At 44.5% G+C, this 474-nt stretch overlaps 1 pseudogene; it reads left to right on the forward strand.

Moving 5' to 3' along the window:
• Positions 1–211: 211 nt before the first annotated feature.
• Positions 212–474, forward strand: LOC116089022 (annotated as a pseudogene).

Consider the following 474-nt stretch of genomic DNA (forward strand, 5'->3'; position numbering starts at 1 on the left):
TTGTAAGTCTTGTATCAAGTTACACAGTTAAGAGCCAAGATTTTAAGCACTATTAAATATAAAACAAACAGACAAAAACATTTTATATATTTATGTTCATTTAAGAAAATATTATTAGTAAGTCTTTTTGGGCAGGTGGGGAAGGAAGTTGAATCCGAGGCAATCCGCAGCCGGGGTGCGGACACCAGAGCCGAGCCGAGCCGCCATCTCCATGCCTCGGAAAATTGAGGAAATCAAGGACTTTCTGCTCACCGCCTGGCGGAAGGAGGGAAGGACACCAAGTCTGTCAAGATCAAGAAGAACAAGGATAATGTGAAGTTCAAGGTTCGCTGTAGCAGGTACCTTTACACCCTGGTTATCACAGACAAGGAAAAGGCCGAGAAGCTGAAGCAGTCCCTACCCTCAGGTTTGGCAGTGAAGGACCTGAAATGAACCAGACCTCTGCGTGTGACTATTAAAAACCCTGGAACATCA

This window comes from Mastomys coucha, unplaced genomic scaffold, assembly GCF_008632895.1.
Source record: "Mastomys coucha isolate ucsf_1 unplaced genomic scaffold, UCSF_Mcou_1 pScaffold14, whole genome shotgun sequence".
NCBI lineage: Eukaryota > Metazoa > Chordata > Mammalia > Rodentia > Muridae > Mastomys > Mastomys coucha.